Source organism: Patagioenas fasciata, chromosome 5 (genome assembly GCF_037038585.1).
Source record: "Patagioenas fasciata isolate bPatFas1 chromosome 5, bPatFas1.hap1, whole genome shotgun sequence".
Taxonomy (NCBI): Eukaryota; Metazoa; Chordata; class Aves; order Columbiformes; family Columbidae; genus Patagioenas; species Patagioenas fasciata.
Window position 1 is genome coordinate 47817910 of NC_092524.1, and position 22623 is coordinate 47840532.

Sequence of the window (22623 nt, forward strand, 5' to 3'; positions counted from 1 at the left end):
AGCTGTCACAGAGCAGTGGTTACTGGCTGCTAAGTACTCAAATGAATGGCCATTGCTAACCTAGAGACCCCTCACTAGTTGTAGAGAATATCCGCTGCTTCCAGTCAGGTTTACTAGCTCAGTTCCAGTGTTGTCAGTGCTGACATCACCTTCAGAGCTGGTAAAGAGAAGGCAGCACTGCAACACCAAGCCAGGCAGAGAAGCAGAGTGGGTGAATGGTACAGGTTGGAGGAAAAGGAAGAAGATAGCTGTGACAATGGCTGAAGTAGGAAAAAGAAAAGGGTCCAGGACATCAGCGCAGAACAGGTGCAGAACATTGCTTGATTTCTAAATGAAGCTCAGCTGCAGAAATGCTGTTCTTAAGCAAATAGGGGCTGCTGCTATAGCCTGGATTCACCAGCAGGGAGGACTGGTAAGAGCAGTGGGCTGAAGACAAGCCCTGAGTGAGCAAGGCCAGAAAGAAAGGGGCTGGAATAAAGAAAAGAGGATGCTGGCAAGAGATTATGCACCAACTTTGCAGGTAATTTTGGGCCTGGATGATCCATGATCACACTGGCATTGCAATATCAAGTGAACTGCTGATCTTGCTTCCCTGGGGAATGGTCAGAGCTGGAATAACTCAGCAGCCCTGTGCTGATAGGTTTGTTTTCATTTCAAACAATAATAATATTTCCTTCCTCTTGATGCCCTTTTTTCTCAAGTGTTTAGAGACGGTATTTCTGCTATATAACTAGGTCAGGAACCTAAGTAGGTCACGGTGACTCTCTAAACGTGCCGCATCTAGAAGAAAAGCTGGGGAGAGAAGACCTGACTGTGCGTAAACAAAAGGCAGCAAGCTGGGCCTAGTGGGGGGGCTGATCCCACCTGTATGGGAAGCGAGGAGGGAAAGTAAGGCATGGGGTAGGGACTAGGGGCTGAGGGAACAAGAGGGCTGGGGAACAGAATACAGCTGAGGGGAGGAGGAAGGCAGGGAATGGGATTATGGCTGAGGGCATGAGGAGAGTGTAGAAAGGTGTTAGAGTTAAAGAAGGGTTAAGGCTGAGGAGTGAGAGAGTAAAGAGATGTGTAGGTGAGAGCAAATGAAAAGGTCTGGAAATAGGCTTGCATGGAGGGCAGAAGGTAGGAAAAAGGCAAAGTGCATCTGAAAGGCAAAGAGTGTGATGGGGAGAGCAGGGATGATCTTTAACTAGAGGGTAAAAGGTGGGACATACGGAAGAGAGAGAGGTCGTATTTATGTAGTATGAAACTGCCAATCCCAGCAAATACCACAATGAAGCCGTCATTGTGTGCCTTCCCTCCTCTCTAGGAAGGATGAGCATGTTGAAGGCAAAATTACAAAATACAAGGGAGCTGTGACTGTGCTTGTTCTTATCAGTTGTATCTAATTTTTCAGGGGCATTGCTCACTTTGATTTCAAAGCTGTGACTGCCATCCAAAGTCTGGTGCTCTTTCACTGGAGTCGTCAGAATCTGTTTCCCTTGAAAGTGAAGAATAATGAAGCTGCAGCAACAGGAAGAGCTATTTATGCCAAGGGGAGAAACCCCCAGGATTTGAAAGTTAATAATTTTTATGTGCCTAATTTGGGGTCTTTGTCATACAATGCCTTGCACATTTGGGGTTGACAGCTTGAAAATGAGGCATGGTCCCCATGTTGCCCTGCAGGACCCCTCAAACTAATGTTCCATGAAAATGCAGAGACTTTGCTTTCCCGATCTGTGGCATTTCCCTCCTTTTATCACACTGCAAGTGTTTTCAGGGATGCAAAATCGGTGCATCCATGCAGAGCGGATCTGCTGTGTGGGGACATTCTGGGTGTGTTTGCTTGGGAATGCTTTCTGAACTGTGCAGGACACTGCATTGCATTGTATCTGGTGGTGTCTCAGGCGGTATATGCCTGCATTTAGCCTTGCTCCCACAGCTCCTCTCTTGGTAATGTTTAAGCTGTCCCATGATGGTCTGCATGCTGTTGCTCAGAGTAGCAGCCAGCATGGAGGAATGTCCCACTTTATTATTAGTCAGTTACTCCTGTAGGATCCACTGGGGTAGTGTCTGCAGTGAGGCAGCCAGAGTTGGCGTTTGTGGCTTATCTGTGGCACCTGAGCCCACAGTCCTTACTCCCATAGTTCCTCTACCAATACTGAAAGTATTTTGATTTTCTTCTCCCATGGAACTTATTAGTCCTGACCTAGCTGCTTACCAAGTCTTACTGGATTTAATTTTTTCCTATTTGTTTTGGGTAGCTGGTACATGGAGTTCTGCAGAAATTTGTCTCTTAGGGCAAAGGGCGGTGGATTTGGAGGAGAAAGAAGGAGGACAAAAAGGAAATATTTGTTAAGGAGCGGGTATGTTCCCTGATGATACCAGTCTGGTGAGCCTGTCTTCCTTTTCTCGCTAGTAGAGATGTTGCTGTGAAGGGGATATGTGGCTTTGATTCTAGCGTCAAAATCTACTGATCACCTTTACACCATTGGCAATTCTTGTCTGTAAGATAGATAAAGTTAACCGTGTATAGACACTGTAAACAGATGTAGTCAGGTGGAGTCAGTGTGCAGTGGTTACACAGAACTCATAGGGTTACAGCGAGGTACTGCTGAGGTATTAATAAAATGTCTGAGATTATCCTCATGTACTGGCATTTACATCCTTCAAGAACATGCAAAGAAAAGCTTTAGGGATATTGACTTTATGTTCTTTTTAAGCAAAATTGCTATGTGAATGTAGGAACAAGACAGGGCAGCAGCATGTACTTTTAACTGTCAGTAAAGCAGAGTTTTGTCTATTGACATTGCAATACTTGGAAAGGACGAAGTCAGGTCCTTATACAGAATAGCCAGATGTCTCATCTGTGGATGGTCTTTAGGATTAATTAGGGGTTTGAGATTATCCTAACTTGACTGTATTTCCAAAACTGTAATTTGATGACACCCTCTAGTGACTGGCTTAAGAGCATTAAGTAATAGTTTAAAACAAAAGTCTAAGAATATTTTTCTTTAGTTATTTCAGAGCAATAAATACATTGTTTCAGGGTGAAAATTTCCCTTGGTACTTTAAATTATAAGGAAAATTGAACTGCAGTTGTTAAAATCCCCTTTGGTCTATTCTTTTATAACAATTTGATCTTTTTCTTTACTCCAGATATGTCTCCTGACCATGAATGCTTACGTTGTTTTTGCAAAAAAAGAAACAACAACAACAAACCCCTACTTAATTTGGTGATGGAGTGTGTTTTGAACAAAAATATTATAGTTAGAAACTTTTCCAAATAGTCTAATGAAACACCATGAAGTTATGTGGAAACTAGGGTATAATATGAAAAACTGAGCTGTCCAAGTGAAGTTAGGAATTAATGCCTCAAATTTGAGAATTTCTTTTTTAATGTAAATACAAATTTTCTGAAGTGAGTAGAAATTTGCCAGAACTGTGGTGACAGCATTTATTTTATCATTATTACCCCTACTATTATTATTATTGTCAGAATTAAGCTTTACCCATCTGCTTTCTTCTGTGCATGCATTAAGAACAAGGGCCACTCTGGGACTTCACAGCAGAGTTCAGGCAGCAGCAAAGCTGTGTGGTACTTGTATTAAACATGAGGAAGATTCACCACTGAGATGAGGCAGACACCTGGGATTAGTGATGGGCAAGACCACTGAAATCTTCCATGGTACTGATACCTCAAAAAACAGCACCAGCCATTAATGAATTGTAGAATACTCTTGTGCTTTGTGACTGGTTGTTCTGAAATCAAAGCTGAGGCTTGGAACTAGCTGTTGCAGGTCTCCGCCTGGATGAGTTTCTTCCTCTTCCAGCTCTCCACCTTGTCCTTTACCTGCTCCTCTCTTGGTGCCTTCACAAGCACTTTCCCAATTCTCAGTCCCACATTCGTAGCAGCTCGGTCCTACACTGCTGCTGCACCATCTTTCTCATATCCTGTTTCTTCCTTAAGGAGGCTTTATGGATTACACTGTCCCTGCACTTCCCCTCCAGTTCTGCAGAGACAGTGGGAATGTGTACTGTGTCACTCCGAGCCTCAAAAAGCACAAAAAGGAGGACCCAGGGAACTACAGGCCAGTTAGCTTCACTTTGATCCCTAGGAAGGTAATGGAGCAGCTGATCCTGAAAACCATTTCCAGGTACATGAACAACAAAAGTCATCAGGAGTAGTCAGCATGCATTCACCAAGAGAAAGTCATGCTTGACCAACCTGATAACCTTCTAGGATGAAGTGACTGGCTTGGTAGATGAGACAATGTTGCCCACCTAGTTTTCTGTAAGGCTCTCAACACTGTGTCCCATAAAGAACCTTGTAGAGAATCTGATGAAGCCTGAGCTGGATGAGCAGACAGCAGGGTATACTGAAAACTGACCCAGAGGGTGGTGATGAGTGGCACAGAATCTAGCTGGAAACCAGTAACTGGCAGTGTATGTCAGGGTCAATACTGGGTCCAGTCCTGTTTAACTTCTTAATTATCTGGATGATGGGACAGAGAGTATACCCCCAGCAACTTTGCAGGCATCAAAAAAAATGGGAGGAGTGGCTGATGCACCAGAGGGTTGTCCTGCCATTCCAAAGGACCTCAACAGGCTGTAGAAATGGACTGAGAGGAACGTCATTAAACTCAAAAAGGAGAAGTGTAAAGTCTTGCACCTGGGGAGGAATGACTCCAGGCACCAGTATATGCTGGGGACCAGCTGACTGGGAAGCATCTTTGCAGAAAATGACCTGGGGTCCTGGTGGACCCCAAATTGAATGTTAGGTAACAATATGCCCTTGCTGCAAAGAAGGCTAATGGGATCCTGAGCTGCATTAGGAGCATTGCCAGCAGGTCAAGGGAGGTGATTCTTCCCCTGTACTGAGCATTGCTGAGGCCACAGCTGAAGTACTGTGTCCATTTCTGGGCCTCCCCAGTACAAGAGAGAGATAGAGCTACTGAAGAGAGCTCAGCAAAGGGCCTCTAAGATGGTTAAGAATCTGGAACATCTCTCATATGAGGAAATGCTGGGAGAGCTGAGACTGTTCAGGCTGGAGAAGGCTTAAGGGGAATCTTATCAGTGTACACAAATACCTGAAGGGTGTGTGTAAAGAAGATGGAGCCAGGCTCTTTTTGGTGGTGCCCAGTGAAAGGACAAGAGGCAATGGGCACAAACTGAAACACAGGAAGTTCTGTCTGAACATCAGGAAACGTTTTTTTCACTGTGAAGTTGACTGAGGACTGGCACAGGTTGTCCACTGGGGTTGTGGATTTTCTGTCCTTGGAGATACTCAAAAGCCATCTGGACGTGGTCCTGGTGACTGGCTCTAGGTGGTGCTGCTTGAATAGGAGCTTAAATCAGATGACCTCCAGAGGCCACTTCCAACCTTAACCATTCTGTGATTCTCTGAGAAAAGGTGCTGTGAGGAGGAGCAGGGTGAGGGCAAGTCAGGCCTCACAGCAGGTCAGAGGGAGGTGCAGTGCAGCAACTGAATCTCAACCTGCACTTTCCTATTGTACACATTTAGGAACCAAATATAGATGTGCCACTGGGGTATTGCCAGACAAGATGGCAGTTTCCTTTTGAAAGCCATAGGGTAGAAAGTTTTTAGGGAGACTTATGAAGGAAGAGTGTTACATGCAAGGAAGGGGATACATCTGACCATATAGATAAGCAGGAAGCATCTACAAATGAAAGAAGAGAAGGAAAGTTAAAAGAGGGCACCTAGCAGGAATTTGCACAAAGAACTAGAAGAAAAGAAGGTGCAGATACATAGTTATTAAACTGTAACCCTGACACAATTGTGGGACTACGGTGGGTCCTTGGATTCCCTGATGGAGGGCATGGGAACAGAAATTAGCCTTGAAGATATCAAGGCCTACCCGTGAGAAAGATGGGAGTAAACGAGTATCTGGAGATGTTAAGGATGTACCTGTGAGAGAGAAGAGGGTAAAAGAGTAACATTGATTATAGCAAAAATAGCCAATGAGATGTTACTGCTGTAACTTGTAACCAATAGTAAAGAGACACATGAATTGGTAAAACTGTATAAAGATGGACTTGTGGCAATAAATGGCATCTACTACTTTCATCCTAGAAGAACTTGGTCTATGTTGTTTTTCCGTCTCAACCGCGACACACAATCCATAGTACTACTGAAAAATCTTTTCTCTGTTAACAAGCTTTACGTTAAATTGGAAAGTCACCTCCATGGCTGCATTTTGCAACTTCTGCACATTAAACATTGCATTGATGTCAAATTTTCTCCCAAACTGGTAGTATGTCCAACAGAAGAAGGCTGCAAGGACACCTTTGTCTTATACAAGATGTTAAAAAAAGCATTTCTTAGCTCTTCAGGTAGATTCTGTGCTGCTTTCCTGTTTCCTTGATCTGTGATATTTACTAGATTCTTTGAAACGTATCCAATTCTTCTTACAGATTAACTGCACACAAGAAGTTCAGTCCATCTCCCTTAATGCACACATTCCTACAGAGTGCCTTATGATATGCTGAGAGTCTGATCTCCACTGTGCCAGTAGGGCAGAAAGATTTTGTGTTCTAGGCCTTGACCTGCAGCTCTGGAGATCTGCATTTAATTTTCAGCTCTGCCACATACTTCCCAAGTGACCTTGTGCAAGTCATTTATTCTCTCAGCATTTAATTATCACCCTTTTGCAGATGAGAAGTTGACACTTCTCTGCCTTCCAGAGAGTAATGTGAGGATAAATTCATCAACCTTCATGTTCTGCTGTGAACAATGGGAGTTCACTGAGGCAAAGCAGAGTCCAACAGGGGAAAGGAGGCAACACAGGGAAGGAAAGCAAGGATGAAGCCCATTTTAGATAGTTATAGAGCTATCCTGTATGAACATGTATGAATCCTGTATGATGTCTTGCAGGATTTTACATCAATCCTCTGAGTGTGCAGAGCTATGACTTTATTACCCTATTCTTCCATATAGTACAGTGACAAAACTGGGGGGGGGGGGGGGGGGATGGGAATCACGAGGTTCCTTGTTCTCTCTTAGTAAGCAGTCATCTGATGGCTCATTTGCTTATGTCACTTTTTTATGTGGCTCCTGCCTTTTAATCCCTGTAGCTAGTCTGAGTCAAACATAGGAAATGGTCATTTACTGAGATTATGGAATGAGAGTTATTTTGCAAACAGGAAAAAGGTGCAAAGCCACAAAATACTCTCTTAGAGAATGTTCTATGTCTGTCGCGTCATTGTGCTTTACTGTTCTAGAACAGCTGAGTATTTCTACTCTCACTGCCAAAGTACTTTAGCTGTGTGGGAGATTTCCAGAATTTCCTAGGGAGATACCTTCCATTTTTATAGGTGACAGCAGTGGGTCTTGATCGCATGAACGAGTGTCTTGGCATGGGAGTGAAGTTATTAAAAAGTAGGTGCAATTCAGAAAAATAGGGCCTTCTGCTGAGGTGTTGGAGTCAGCTGCCTATGTATCTCCTGAATCACTGTGGTTAATTGCTAGTGGTATCTGTGTTCCAGTCACTAAGTGCAGACCATAGACACTTAGCAGGCCAGATAGAGCCTTCCTTGACTGGTTTCAGATGGAGACTTCCAAAAGCCATGGATGGCTAGCTGGCCCTTTTTCCTTTGTAGCTATTCCCCCCAGTAAGAAACTCAAGCACATTGATTGGTCTCTTGCACCCTTTGCTTATGTTCAGAAGGGTGGATTTCAAGTACCTTGTTCATCTTGCTTCTTCAAGAGCAGACGAGCATCCTTCAGTGTAGCTAGTATGTGAGCTCAAGCTTGAAGTCATTTGGAATGTTAAGTCACATATGACAATTGGCTTCTTTTCAGGTATGGATGGGGCAATTACTTGCCCCGAGTATGGCAAAATGTTATCAGACAGACCTGGACTAATTTTTATTTTGATGCCCACAGCTTTTGTTAAAGCTAAGTGGCGTTCTGGATTTTCAGCATTTTGGAATATCACATTACAAGACAGACCTCTCTTCTGTTAATGGAGGTTGCTAACTGTATGGTTGGAAAACATTTATAAGAACTAGACTTCATTGTTTTCATTATTTTTCAGGTAGTGAAAAAGCTACCTTTCCTACTGCTGCTTAATATTGGATTAAAAAAAAAAAGCAAAAGCAAACAAAAAACCACAGACACAAAACCAACACAACACCTTGATAATTGATTTAACTTCAGAATGAAGTTCTCCTGCTTCGTGGCTTCTAGGAAATACATGTAGTATGTTTTGATCTGTGGATTTTTAGATCTTTTGGAAGCCTTCTGCTTGTGAGTTTCAGGATTTTATAAGATTTATATTTTTATCTTGACTAGCAGGGTTGAGGATGTCAAGTGAAAAAGGGAATAGAGACTTTGGGGCCCAGATTTTTGAATATTCAAGTGGCTAACTGTAATCTATTTCAGTTTGAATAAGGTACATTTATATCCTTAAGATTTGGGATCTAGACGGGGAAGTGAGTTAGGTGTGGTGTGTGGTGTTTTTTTTTTCGTTGTTGTTAGTTTTGTTTTGTTTTGTTACCCCAACCCCCTTCTTCCCCATCTCCCAGTGGCGTTTTAAAAATCTCGTGGATTAAGTATTCTCTTCCTGGATTCCTAATCTGGGCAGACCTTAACCACCAAATGCCTTCCTAGCACTTCCAAGGTTAAGTTGCGTTCCAGGAAAAGCAAGCAACCTCTGAGAAGTAGATGCTGTCTTTACTTAATTTTCCTCCTGGCTTCTCTAGAGTAATGTTGAAGGGGTATAAAACATGTTTCCCATTAGGAGAAAATGTACTGTAAAGGAGGACGCCTAAGTAAATATGCCATAAAGAGATGTATAAAAGTGTCTGTGAGAGACTATTCAGGGCTCTATTAGTATCACAAGGAGATTTTTGTCTTGGTTTTCTATGGGCCCTTGCTGTAGTTCAGGGAATGACTGTGATGCTAAACCTTACCTTTAAACCCCATGCCAAAAACAAGCAGCCAGCATGTTCTCAGCCTATTTAGCATCTGTTAAATAAGGGAGTATAAAGAGGTGTGCTGTGGATATTAAAGGTTTGGCACACACATGGTACTGCTGTCACCAGGAAAGGGTATTTATAAAATGTGCTATGGAGCAAATATGGTATTGCTGCTAGTAGAAAAACAGCCCTAGCAAAATGCCTTTGGAACTCAGGTAAGAAAATGCAACAAGACCTTTTCATCAAAAGACTTCATAGAGCCGGGATGAACAAAACCTTCCTCTTCTTGCGGAGTGAGTCCTGTCATATGGGTGGGTACAGCTGATCCTTAGGCACACGTAACAAAACTTGGCAACAGGAAGTGAGGGGAAGTCACATGCTTAGCAGAAACTTCAAGGGCAGGCTCAGGAGACAGAATGTAATTACTCAGTTTGGATTTTAGCCATGACACTGAGTTAACCCTCAGAGCAAGTATGATTTTATTTATCTCTCTTCCCTATCCTGAGAGTTCCTAAGATTAGAGGTAGGCAATGAGGACCCTGTATTTAATTTTCTTGATAAGGTTTTTCTATGACCTGTATTCTTGTAATATCTGAGCCTTACAACTGTGAGTGAATTTAGTCTAATATCACCTCTGTGAGGATGGGAAGTACTTTCCCAGCTGTCTTTTCATGCCTAGAGGTGGTCCCTGAGAGGAGTACAAGATTTGGGAGGTTTGGTTTGTTCCTTGCACTAGGGATTACAGTTTTAGTTGCTGTCCTTTTCCACAAGGAAAGGGCATAAATATCCAGGTTAGGAAACAATTGGTAATTTAATGAGCGTCAAAAGACTCAGTGGGAAACAGAACATTTCTCCTCACTGCTGTCCTTGCTCATGGTGGGTGCAGAGATCAGGCAGAATGTGGAGCCAATCACTGTATATTTCATGAAGAAAATATCAAGTTTGTTCTTGTATAGGGTATTGTATGTTAGGCAGCTGGCCTGTCCCTTCTTCCTTCTGGCTGACATTAGGATTCTCTGCTCAGGTAGGTTTTCCTGTTATGTGAGCCCTACCTGTGGAGTGCACATGGAAAGCCTGTGCTTCCTTTCACCTGAGTGTTGTTTTTTGATAAAAGAGAGGAGGTAGATTTCCCCCTGTTTTTCAGACTGTTTCCTGCAGAACAGCTGCACAGCTTCTCTTTGGCTTGTTGCTGGCCCAAGCCCCTGTGATCACAGAAATAACTAGATAGGTGGTGACTTAGAATAAAAAAAGGTAAAAAAAGGCACATAAACTGGGGACACAGAGATCCCGATCTGCTCCCCCTTCTCCAAGTAATGTTGTTTGGTGGTTTTTGTGTGGGTTGTGGTGTGTTGTGGGTTTTTTTGTTTGTTTGTTTGTTTTTAAGTCAGACTACACAGTTATTCCAGTGAGTAAGAAGAGAAGTAAGGCCATGCTTCAGGGTGCATAAAAATGTGTTCAAAGCTCCCCAGCAGACATCTGTACCCAGAAAGATTTAGACCCATGCAGGCACAGAACTCCCTGTGACTTCAGTGCAAGTAAAGGCACCCATACTGTGAAGTCTAGCGAGACAGCAGATCAGTTATGACTTGAGCCGCTTCTCTTATCAGGGAGTGATCAGGCCAGTGAGTGAGGGCAGGCTGTGATGCGCTATCAACAGCAGAATCTAGACTCGCAGCTCAGGTTTGCCTGTCAAAATAATCCAACGACTAAATGTAGAATTTTTCAGAGTACCTCTGCGATGCAACCCAACCAGCATATAATGTGGAGTAAATTCAAGTTACAGAAAGGTGCTGATGAGTGCTTGACCGTCAAGGTGGGGCCGTGGATAACCTCAAGGAGAAGTGGCCGGCGGAGCGGCACCGCCCTCTCGGCCGCGCTCAGCACCACGGAGAGCGGCACCGCCCGCCCGGCCGCGCTCAGCACCACGGAGAGCGGCACCGCCTGCCCGGCCGCGCTCAGCACCACGGAGAGCGGCACCGCCCGCCCGGCCACGCTCAGCACCACGGCAAGTGGCGCCACCCGCCCGGCCGCGCTCAGCACCACGGAGAGCGGCACCGCCCGCCCGGCCACGCTCAGCACCACGGCAAGCGGCACCGCCCGCCCAGCCGTGCCTGCTCAGCCACACCCACCGCCGCGGAATAACGTGCACGCTACTTTAAGCCACTTAACGCTTTTATAAACTCGTTGCATGCCTAGTGTTTGCCAGACATCCACCTGTTTAAACAGTGTTGGAAAAAATTCGAAGTTCTTTACAAGAATACTCAGCAAAATGGCAAGTTTAACAGTCAGTACTTGGGCAGCACTTCTCATGCAAGGATCTCCAAGTGCTTTGTGAATATTAGTAAATCCAGCTGCAAAACCAATCATCCCTTTATAATCGAGGTAGGTTTCATTATCCTTTTCTAGTTGGGAAAACTGAGACAGATAAAGATAATATGGTTTGCCTCAAACTTTTCATTCAGCCAGTATCAGACCCAGAAATAAAGACAATGACCTTTATGCTCTCAGTAATACAAAGCCATACAACTACTATAGCTCATCCCGTTTTGGTTTTAAGAGATATATTTCCTTCTCTAAACTGCCGCTCACTTAACTGATCTAGGTTGGCAAGCTTATGGCAAATGATTTTCCAACTAGCCTAATTATAGCGATTTTCACCTACTGACCTTCTGTATCTTAAGGACTGCTGCCATTTTCAAAAGGATAAGAGAGTCACTAGCCTTATTTCAAATGCACATCAGTACATGTGTGGTGCTGTGTTTGTTATTGTTGAAAATGTTAATTTGCAGCAGCAATTTGCCCCCTTAATGCTTAGAAATATATAAATATGTGTGTTAGTTTGCACTCAATTGTCAGGCATGTCCCATGCTGTTTTGTTTTTCCCCTGGACAGGTGGAGACAGAGCAGATAGGCGCTGACGGCTTCTGTCTGGTGAGCTGGCTCTTGATTGACTGATTAGCTTCTTTGTATGGGAGGCACCTCTCTTGGTTCCATCATTAAAGATGCATCATAACCCTTTGCAAGAGCCTTCTTTTTTTTTGTTTCTTTCTCCTGAGGCAGAGGAACAGAGGAGTAATTTTGAATGTTTTACAGTAGTGAAACTTCTGTTAATATGGGAGATCTTTAGAGATGGAGTATAGCCAGTCTTCTGGCTCCAAAACTGACAAGGAGGCCACAACATGTAAAACTGGTGCATGTATTTGTAAGTAACTTACTTGAAAACAAAAAAACAGACACCCTAAAAAAATTGACAGTCAGGGTAGTAACTTATACATCTCCTCAAAAGATTTTTCATGTGTAGTATTCCATTAATTTTTGTTTGTAGAAGTAATCTTCAGTTTTAAAGAGCTAACCTTTATAAAATAAATGGGAAGGGGTTGGAGAGATGCTCTTTATTTTACAGTTGAATGAGGTACAGAGAAGGATACTGGGCTATAAACAAGGCTGCAGGGGTCTGGACTATCAAGTTCCAGCTCTCAGTTATTTTGGCTTGACACCAAAACATACTTTCCTTCTAAAGGTAGGAGACAAAACCCAGGAGATGACCCTAATTCTCTGTTGGTCCTGGCACCTGATGTAGCTTCTTCCATTTTGCTGTTGATAATACTATGAAAGTCCCTTATGTAATATGTTGTCTGTCTGAAAAAGTGATACTGGTCTGTATAAGTGTAAACTTAAATTGATATACTCGTATAACTTGATTGTTTCTTTGTAAGATAACTTTTCACAGGTCAGCTTGCATCACTTTGGAAGGACCTTAAGCTAAGTAAAACAAAAAAGCAGCTCCTATTCTGCAACAAGCATCTACACAGGGAATTATAACACTTGTTTGTTTAACAAGATTTCTGAAGTTATACTGATAAGCCCAGTAAAACTCTTGTTTCAGACAAAATGTAGAATAATTTACTTGTGGTGCAGCACTTCCTTGGAGATACTGTGATGAACTCAGAGATGACATGGCTGCTTCTGCAGTGGTGATTAGTAGTGCCACAAGTAGATTGAACTATAGTGCTAGGATTGTGCCTGGAAAAAATGGACAAGACAGTCGATGCCTTCTACCTGCAGGTCAGTATCTTAACATTAGCTGTGGTTTGTGGCTGGAGACGGATGGAGTCTTCTATTCTTATGAATTTACCTGTGCATAGGGTGATCATAAACATGCTTTATATGATCACTGTGACTCCTGGCACAGATTTGAGCACTGTGTGTTCAAGACACTGCAGTTCAGCTGAGACTGACAGTTGCCTAGCTGTGTTTGGGTTGTAACAATCACAGCATTGACAGGGTTGGAAAAGACCTCAGAGATCATCAAGTCCAACCCTTGGTCCAACTCCAGTCCATTTACTAGATCATGGCCATAAGTGCCATGTCCAATCTCAGTTTAAAAACCTCCAGGGACAATGAGTCCACCACCTCCCTGGGGAGGCCATTCCAATGGCTGACCACTCTCTCTGTAAAGAATTTCTTTTTAATATCCAGCCTAAATTTCACCTGGCAGAGTTTAAGCCCATGCCCCCTTGTCCTATTGCTAACTGCCTGGGAGAAGAGACCAACCCCCACCTGGATATAACTTCCCTTCAGGTATTTATAGGGAGCAATGAGGTCGTCTCTAAGCCTCCTCTTCTCCAGACTAAACAGCCCCAGCTCCCTCAGTCCCCTTGACTTAACCTCTGGGGCCTTCTGCTGCAACAGTGACAGGCTAGGCAGAACTTTGTTAATTAGAACCTATTGAAAACCTTATATTTTATTAGGATGGTAGTATGAAACATAGCAACTGCAGGCCTGGTGGGTCTTCTGACTCTATTTCTAGACCTTCAGTTGAAGGATCAGTTCCAATAGGAGGATTCTGACTTTGGTTTACAATGCTGAGAGGCACTGCCTCATCCTTTAACCAAGTACACCCATTGTTTTTTTTGCAGTTCACATTTTGATCCTAGATCTGAAGAGCAGAAAGTTTCAGTGCCTCCAGTGCTAACTATGGGCATCCAAACAGCATTTTGCCTAGTAGGAATCTGCTTGTAACAGAAATTTAATGGTCATTCTGTATTACAACTGCATAAGGACTCACATACCTTTCTGCATGACAGGAATCGGATCTGCGCAAGCGTTTTGTCATCAACATATGGTGCTGTGTTGGGATATGTATGTGGTTTAAATCTAAGAGATCTGTAGGTCTGCATAGTTGTGTATTAAAAACATAGAAGAAATCCTTTTGCTGTAGAGATCTGCAGACCTCTCCATTGAGAGCCAGACACTATGCATAGATCCATCCTGGAATGTAGCATTGTGACTGGTTTGACAGAAGTGTGGATAGCTGAGAGAAAGCAATAATTCAACAGACCTTAACATTGGCTCCTTTGTAATTATAAGCCATGTTGATTGGTTTCTAAGAATGTTTTATTAAGTCATCTTCAGTCAGGGGAATATTGATGGTTATGGAGCTGTATTTGTGGTGGTGTGAGAGGTGCGCTGTGGGAGGGCTGTGAAGGCTACTCTATTTTTGGCATATAAAATTGCAGTGCAAGGAGGAATGGATGGCACCTTGCTGTGAAATAATATAATTCATACCCATTTCTTTACAGTATTGCCCTTTGAATGAGCAGTGACATGGCAGCCTTGTCTAAAGGCAGCTGCTCAACCTTTGCTCATCCATGTTCAGTGCAGAGTTTCAACTCTGTTAGGAATCGTTTGCATGCAGCAGATCTCATTCTCTCTGAGTTGCATTGGTGCAGTGCCAGTTGGCTTGGGGAGGAAAGGCAAACCTGCTAACTGGAGCTTTTGCTTGTTTACTGTGTATTTTTATCTCCCTTTCAATCTTTTTTTTCCTTTAAAAAAAAATTTAAATATTTGATGTCAGTTCATTTATTTTTATGACAAATTATTTTTTCATTCCAGAAACAGAAAGCAATAGAGGTGCCAGAATCACAGGGGCATCTGTTCTCTATTTTTAATTAGTCTTCTTTCCCCACTCACTTCCAGCCAATGTACAGAGATGCATGACTTTTCTTTTTTTTTTTTTTCTTTTTTTAAGCTACCTGTGTCATCCCTTAGAATGTACCTATCCTGTGTTGTGCCAAAGACGATGTCTTAAGCACTGCTAAAGGATAAAAGCCTTTGCACGCAGTTGATTCCCAAGGGTCAAAGTCTGTGTTCAGTGGGATGTGCCCTCAGGGAAGATAGTTACTTTTTCCTTAAAGTGTCAAATAACATCATAGAGATTAATCGTGAATCTACTAGCTTGGTAGCAATATTACACATCCAGCCCTTTGTTTTCTGTCATAAAAAGCCATGTCCCCTCCCACCGTGCTTTTTTTTTCTTAATTAGAAGACCTGATGATGATCCACTTTTCACCCTCAATGAGTTCACACGTGATCATGTCTCAGAGACTTCAAAAGGATCTAGGAGTACTCAAAAGATTCCAGGATTGACTGAGTCATTGTTTTAGTTCTGGATGTGATGGATTGCGTCTGTCTTGGATGCCTTTATGCTTACTACTACAAGAATGAAGGAAGTGGAACCTGTAGTCAGTGGTCACAGTCAGTTTTTGATAGGAGCCTTACACGTATTTCAAGGAAAGGAAGAATAAAAACCTACAGAAGGAAAAGGAATCATGAAAGTTGGGTCATTGAACCATAACAGAGTATCATGAGTTTAATTTGAGCAGGTAAATATATAGAAGTAATGGCCCTCAGTTTATGCCAATGATGAAATTTATGAGGCTTTGAAAGGGCATCAGAAGGGGGAGGTAGTGAGTGTTGTATTGCACGGGAGAGTTTAGGTGAGCCAGCAAGGGCACCAACAAATAGATCATGAGGAATAATCCTGCTTTGATTGTGAGGGGAATGGGTGAACTATTGCCTTAGCTAATCTTTCTCACCTGTAACTCTCATGTGGATTTGACACTTTGAAATGCTGAGAATATCCATCAATATCCATTGAAGTCTGTGATAACTAAAGGCACAGATTGTTCTGCAGCTAGTGGTATTGGATCTGTAAGTTTGAAGCATCCCTCTCTGTTCTCTGCCTTGGACACAGCTCACTTTTCTACATGTCCCAGTACTCCACCTGTTTTGCTTGCCTCACTGTCTGCTTCACAGCTGCTGCATTAAATCCATCTGTGGACACTTAAAAGATGCTGTGGAAATGTATTGCTTGCCTTCAGCAATAGCAGCGGTTGGCCAGTTGCATTGCTCGCCTAGCCCATCAGCCCCAGCACAGTGGTGCTTGTGTTTGCTGGACTGTTCCTTCTGAGTGTACAGAGGTGAACACATGTTCTGTATTAATCTTCATTTCAATGAAGTTGTTTTAGTTCATGCTTTATTGCAGCGCTTTGTAATAATGCATCTGTAATGGCAGCCCTTCGGGCAGCAGTCGCATGTGGCAGGCTGAGTGCCTGAACTGCTCCTGAGAATGACTCGAATCATACAGAATGAGGCACTCCCTGGTGCACCATCTGAATTTATAATACCAATTTATATAGTGCCCTAAAGCAAGCTTTGTATTTGCTCTGGGACATAGGGGCCAGGCTATAGAAGGGGAACTGCTCTCCATTTTTTTTGCTGTTCCTTTTTCAAGTATACGCATTTGTCTAGCTTTCCAACTTGCCTGTCTTAAAGCCTGCAAGAATATGCCTTGAAATACAGTGATGGGTGCAGAATCTGTAACTGGACAAAACAGCCCGGCTGCTGGTCTTACAGCCTTGGTCAGAGCCTTTCACTAGGTGCAGAGGAGGGATGTGCAGAAAGACACAGTCCTGCAAGCACTCTAGGACATAGTCCTAACTGCTAGTTCATTATAGTCATGCTTGTGTGGTTGGGAGGCAGTACTGGCTTAACCTCCTTTGAGAAAACAGGTGACGAGACCAAATTCACTTGGAGTTGCATTTTCAAAACTCAGAGTTGAATTTTCCAATATAGCTACCCAGTAGGATTTTCAGGAATTACTTAAATACCATGGATATCTAATGTCTATTAACTTCGAAAAAGGAGCATATAGAGCTTTAAAGGTCAAAATCAATGCTCTAAGTTTGCCCTGGAGATATGCTGCACCTATCATTAAACACAAGTTAAAAGGCTTTTGTCAAAAATAGTGTTGGCTGAGTAGAAAGAAGGTGTGTTTTGCTCTTTTTTGGCTCCCCGAAGGATTTTGCTTATGCTAGAAAATTTGCACCCTGCTGTGTTTTATACCAGTAGCAAGACAATTTTTCTCCACTGCCCCACCACAGTTTTATTTGAGTCCTGTTTGGGTTTCCTCATCTCATCTTGTATCTTCAAGTCATAGACATCTATTGTGATCTGATTGTGAATGAAAAGTACTTCCTCACATGGACAGAATAATCTTTGGCACTGTGTTTGACTGGCATGTGAGCAGACAACATAACAGATTGCTTCATTTTATTGTGTTTATCCAAAATGATGCATAAGGTTTTAAAATGAGATAGCCCAACCATTAGAAGGGCAATTGCTGTAGCAATTGTTCCTTATCCTGAGAGCTTCCCAACTGATCAGTTAGCAATAAAAATATGCCAGCTAGAATCTTTCAGGAGTGCATGGGATAAAAGAGGTTCTGCTTGGGAAACCTACGCTTCAGTGACTGTGGACCATATCCAAGCTTAGTCATGAGATGGGTGCTGTAGTGGGTGTGAGGGGGCTGCCTTTTGAGATGAATAGAGGGAAGCCTGTCTTGTCCTGCACTGGTGCCATTGTTTTGTACTGATGTCCTTATTCCACCTGCTCTTGTTGGCTGGGAAAGATTTCTGTCTTATGTGCATAAGCAGCCAGCTACAGGTAAACATTTGTTGTGAGGTTGCTTGTGATTGCTTCAGGGCTGATCCTGAAGAATGAACACAAGACTAGATATACAAACCCCCAAACTGTCTGTGTTTCCTACATTGTTAGGAGTGTTACCTAGTGGTTACAGCAGGAAATTTCCCTATCTTGTACCACTGATCTTGAGCAATTAAGGTGTCTGTACTTCAGGGTTGCTGAAGGGGTCAAGGGCAAAGTGGAAAAAATGTTTAATCTTACTTGAGGAGCTGCTGAAGCTCTTCAAGGAGTAGCTCCTGTGGATGCATTGGCTGAGCATTCTGGTAAAGAGAGGTTTATCCTTCACTTGTGTTAAATCCAGTTTTTCTGTTTGCAGGTCTTTCCATGCTGTTCCTCTTTAAGTACCCATCAGCTCCTATTCTTAGCCAATCCTGCTGATGGACAAGAAGGTATGATACGGTATTTGTTGCCAAGAAAGCACACTGTGATGCCATTGGTTCATTTTTATGGCTCCGAGTATTCAGAAACAAGACGAGGAGGCAGAGTCCAAGTGCAGGAGGTAGTAAGAAATAATGATTTGCTGAGTCTTACTGTACAGGGGGCTGATGACATCTCAAATGGGGGTGGTCCCAGGGAGTGATGGAGTTTGAAACTAGTGGAAATACTTGTTGGAAGGTTTGTGTGTTAACTCCAAACCATGGCATTGATTTTGACCATTTCACTGGACATGACATGCTGCCTATAGAAATAGTTTTCTTCCTTTTGGGCCAGTGCTGAGTCAGGGTCACAGTGGGATTGTTGACAGTGAGAGATGGGAATGAATGTTTTTCTCTTTTGGAGTGATTGTCTTAGAATGAGGTGTAGATATGTGTAGATACATCTGGTAGTGGAGATCATAAAGCCAATGCAACAACTACCAAATTGTATATTGTTGGATGAAAAAATGTACAGCTCTTCTAAATAATTTATTTATTTTTTTAATATCTTGCACACTCAAGTGTGCATACACATTCCATCTCATCTGCTGTTGTTATGCTTATGTATTCCTAAGCATAAGTACACATCCTGTAGGACACCCTCTCACTATGACACTCTTAATGATAGTGTAAAATGCCAAAATGTATTAGCTGATGTAATGAAACATACTCCCTTTCCCTACATGCCTTGTCCTGAATGTGCTCCTGCAGCTTTTGCACACCACTCTTACTTAAGCACTCTTACGCACAAGGAATCCTCTCATCTGAATGGGTTCACCTTTACATGCCTGGGTACACACATCACGTTTTTTGGCACATGCTCACCATTCATATGCTGCCACACACTCAAATGCGTCTGTATAGTTTCTGTCCCCAGAATGCTCTGCTAAACAAAGCAGTGCTGAGAAAATAGCTTCCTGTGTGCACTGCTTAGAGTTTCTCTGCAGTGATTAAATAAAAGCAACAGAACATGCTAGGAGAAGAAGAAACAGGAAAAGGTCTGTGAATCAAGAATAAACAGGTATGTCCTACAAGTGGCCAGAATGACTTTGGAGGTTGAACCTCCTGCTAGAGTGAAAAATGGCATTTAGGAGGTCCTACAACTAGTCCTCTGAAATGATGGTAAAAGGAATTCTGACCAGGTGCTGTCATGATCCCTCTTTTCTCATCTCTGTTATTTCTTGTTATTCTAATGAGTTTTGCTTTCTCATGTAGGATAAAGTCACCAGTGAGATAAGATCAGCTTTGTTTGGCACAACCAAAATGATCTGATTGCAGTTTGGACTGCAGCTTCTAAATTCACCTTGGGTATTAACTTCTGGGCAAAAAGACACTGAAAGTGCTAACATGGCAAAAAAAACCACAAACAAACAAACAAACAAACAAAACACAACAAAAAAACCCACAACCAAAACAGAGAGATAAATTGTGTTCTTGCTTTTTTGCACAGAGTTCTCTGCCACTGTTTCAATGGCAATTTCCCCTTGAGCCTAATTTCCATTAAAGAGTACAAATGTTTGATTTCAAGGATTTGGTGAATGCCATTCAGAGAACATAAGGAAAAAACCCATCCCCTGCTGCCATATTTGGGGCATTAGTTTAGATGGAATCTTCTAGATCTTGTGTTGCAGCATTTGGACATCCCAGCATGATGGTTGATCCTGTTTTGTCTCCAGAGCCTTTTCTCTCTCTCTCATCACCTTCTGCTTAACAGAAAAGCGAGAGCCCAGGAACTGATTATAATGGCATGCACAGTTTCATCTGCATAAGGGAGTTGGGTAGCTCCTGTGAGCCAGCTTTCTTCTCAAGTGAGATGTAAGCAAGAACTATGTCTTATGGGTACTGCAGCTACTGCCCTGACTTAGCAAACCCAGATCTCAGACCAGAATAAGTACCTTGAAGATGAACAGTCCCACTTTGCATTTTATTGCAAATTGCACCAACTGAATCGCCCCAGTTTACTGACAGCATTATGTCTTTTTATTAGAACAAGCACATGATCTTGGTAAAAAGTTTTGGAAATCTGTTCAGAAGGGAATACAAAAAAATACAAGCAAAAGAAGATGAGCAACATCTCTATGCCTGTGAATTCTTGCCTTTGCCTCTTCTCTCTGGTGATGGGAGCAGAGTGCAGTGCCTATGTTGGGACGGAGTGGCCAGATGGATAAATCTGTGCAACTGCATATTTACAAGGCCCATTGGAAAGGGAACTGGCTCCTGTCTTAATGAAGACACCAGAAAAGGCTGATATATCTACTGATCATCTAATAGATGGGGACAAAATACTTTATCTAGAGCCTGCCAAATATTTCTGAAAGTCTCATCACAATGTCAGTGGCATATATTGGGAAGGGGAGCAGTATTAGAGGGGGGCTGGTGCAAACCTCACTGTGGTAATGATTTTTTTCCCCTTCTTTTCCATGCAACCTGTTTGCAAACTGCATGACTAGAGTTAGAGATGTGAAAGAAAGAATTAGAGGAACTACTAAGAAAAATCCTCTTCCCTATTGAGCAATTCAGTATCGCTTGCTGGACAAAGAACTTCTCCTTGTGTTGCATTGCTTTCCTCTTGCCTCTGTTTTGCTCCACACCTCAGCAAAGACATGTCTTATAACCTTAAAGAAACTTCCCTGCTCTTCTAATATTTCCTCACTACACTCCACCTATTTCTAAAGTGATGTCTGTTATTTTGGTGCCTAACTGTAACAATTTTTCAGAAGTAGAGTTCTATGTGTCCAAGTTATGCACAGTGAGATTCTTTCAAAGTAGTTGTTATCATCCTTGTTCATATATAGCTCTCTGAGTAGAAGTTCCTCAGTTATATCAAGTTTCCTATCCCCCTTTCTGATTTATAAACATTTCATATGTGAGGTTCCTAGGTTTTTCTTTTATTGAGTTGAGAGAATAGTGTGTGGATGAAAACTAGCTTGTTTTCCTTCAGTTCTTCCTGGCCTCACTTTACCCTTCTTGATTAAGCTGGCTCTAAGCTGCCATTACTGGTTTGTTTTTCTCTCAGGGTGTATGCTGTTTTCTGTCTGCCAAACTGAAGAGGTTTAGCTCAGAACTAGGAGTGTAGACTGTGCTGTTGTCATTGATTTTACATGGAAGACACTCTGGTGATAAGCAGCCAGATCAAAATATGATGCAACTACGTACATAGCCTTAGAAGACCTTGGAGAGTGAAAGGCCAGAGGTGGTGCAGTTTCAGATGACTACCTCATCAAATCATTACTTTGATAAACTGCAAGCTACAAAATGCTAGATTGCCAGAACTATCAGCAGGGGAAGAAAGGTACTAGAAGCCAGATTTTATTGCCAGTTGCACATTTTAAATCTGGGGTTAACTATTGAAGTAAACAAAGTAATACCTGATTTTCTTCACAGTAATTGAGACTAGTATCTAATCCCATGCCCTGAGGAGGGATTGATAGTTCTCACTGCTGTTATGTTGTCCATATAAAACAGGAAGCTTAACAATAACCTGCCATAGCACAGACATCTAAAGGATAAATTCTTGCTCTTGGGATGCTGATTTTGAGTTGGGAGGATGCCTCTTTGCTGGACCATTGTCACCTTGTTGAAATAGGTTTCCATTATCCTCTCTGTGCATGTATCTGAATTTGTTAGGACACGTAAAGGACTTTGTTTTCCAGAAAAACTTCCCAGGGGGCTCCTAATACTACTTGAAACTATTATTTAGTGTTTCTGTGTGGCTATTATCCACCTCAGACACAGCTGCATTTCAATAGTGGGCAAAGTGATCAATACATACTGTATAAAATAATTATTATTTATTTATTGAGTGCTGTGAGTAAGCTCTGCTATGCAAAATATAGAAAAAGACAAAAACCTTTGAATACATGATCAGAAGTGGAAAGAAAGGCAAATAGCTTTGCAATATGTCCGTAGGGCAAATGCATTTCTAAGTGTCTGGCATTGCAGTACAAGCGTCGTACACAAATTTTGTAAGATCATAGGGTCTGGAGAGAGGGGCCTGAAGGTTTGTTTTCTTGCTTTTGGTTTTGTGTGCACTTGCTTTGTGCAATGTTCCTGCCTGCTAGTTTTCTTTGAGGTGGACTTCCAGCATGAGAACATATTAAAGAACTGTGCATGGACATTCTCCACAGAAGGCACTCTGAATCATGCTGTTTACTGTGCTAATGGTGATAAAATGATAAATAATAATACTTAGGAGATATGCTCTTTGGACAGAACACTGACTCCAGTGCAGTCGATGGTGTTTGTCAGTGCCATTGTCTCTAGTTTTACAAGTGAGGAAATGAGTGGATAAAAAGTTTGAGAGATTTGTGCAAGGTGAGAAGGAAACTTGGTGGCTGGTTTAAATTAACTGGATGGTGCATAAATTGACTTGAAATACTCAGCAGGTTTGGGTCAAACTTTGAGCTAGAAGTGAAAAATCTTTGTGAACTTTGAGGGGTTTAGGAGGATCACGAAGGTATATCGT